Source organism: Physeter macrocephalus, chromosome 7 (genome assembly GCF_002837175.3).
Source record: "Physeter macrocephalus isolate SW-GA chromosome 7, ASM283717v5, whole genome shotgun sequence".
Taxonomy (NCBI): domain Eukaryota; kingdom Metazoa; phylum Chordata; class Mammalia; order Artiodactyla; family Physeteridae; genus Physeter; species Physeter macrocephalus.
Genome location: NC_041220.1, coordinates 39,541,982 through 39,543,646, shown reverse-complemented (window position 1 = coordinate 39,543,646; position 1,665 = coordinate 39,541,982).

The following is a 1,665-nucleotide window of genomic DNA, read 5'->3' as shown; positions in this document are numbered from 1 at the left end:
ACTACAAAAAAAGAAAATTACAGATCAATATCACTGATGAATATAGATGCCAAAATCCTCAACAAAATAGTAGCAAACAGAATCCAGCAACACATTAAAAGGATCATACACCATGATCAAGTGGGATTTACCCCAGGGATGCAAGGATTCTTCAATATAAATCAATCAATGTGATACACTGTATTAACAAACTAAAGAATAAAAACCATATGATCATCTCAATAGATGCAGAAAAAGCTTTTGACAAAATTCAACACACATTTATGATAAAAACCCTCCAGAAAGTGGGCACAAAGGGAACCTACCTCAACATAATAAAGGCCATATATGACAAACCCACAGCAAACATCATTCCCAGTGGTGAAAAACTGAAAGCATTTCCTCTAAGATCAGGAAAAAGACAAGGTTGTCCACTCTCGCCACTATTATTCAACATAGTTGTGGAAGTCCTAGCCATGGTAATCAGAGAAAAAAAGGAATACAGATTGGAAAAGAAGAAGTAAAACTGTCACTTTTTGCAGATGACATGATACTATACGTAGAGAATCCTAAAGATGCCACCAGAAAACTACTAGAGATAATCAATGAATTTGGTAAAGTTGCAGGATACAAAATTAATGCACAGAAATCTCTTGCATTCCTATAAATTAATGATGAAAAATATGAAAGAGAAATTAAGGAAACACTCCCATTTACCATTGCAACAGAAAGAATAAAATACCGAGGAATAAACCTACCTAGGGAGAAAAAAGACCTGTATGCAGAAAACCATAAGACACTGATGAAAGAAATTAAAGATGATACCAACAGATGGAGAGATATACTGTGCTCTTGAGTTGGAAGAATCAATACTGTGAAAATGACTATACTACCCAAAGCAATATACAGATTCAATGCAATCCCTAATAAATTACCAGTGACATTTTTTACAGAACAAAGAATGTTAAAATTTGTATGGAGACACAAAAGACCCTGAATAGCCAAAGCAGTCTTGAGGGAAAAAAACGGGGCTGGAGGAATCAGACTCCCTGGCTTCAGATTATACTATAAAGCTACAGTAATCAAGACAATATGGTATTGGCACAAAAACAGAAACACAGATCAATGGAACAAGACAAAAAGCCCAGAGATAAATCCATGCACGTACGGTCAAATAATCTATGACAAAGGAGGCAAGGATATACAATGGAGAAAAGACAGTCTCTTCAATAAGTGGTGCTGGGAAAACTGGACAGCTACATGTAAAAGAATGAAATTAGAACACTTCCTAACACCATACAGAAAAATAAACTCAAAATGGATTAGAGACCTAAATGTAAGACCGGACACTATAAAACTCTTAGAGGAAAACATAAGAACAACACTCTTTGACATAAATCATAGCAAAGTTTTTTTGATCCACCTCCTAGAGTAATGGAAATAAAAACAAAAATAAACAAACGGGACCTAATGAAACTTCAATGCTTTTGCACAGCAAAAGAAACCATAAACAAGATGAAAAGACAACCCTCAGAATGGGAGAAAATATTTGCAAATGAATCATCGGACAAAGGATTAATCTCCAAGATATATAAACAGTTCATGCAGCTCAATATTAAAAAAACAAACAACCCAATCCAAAAAATGGGCAGAAGACCTAAATAGACATTTCTCCAAAGAAGACAC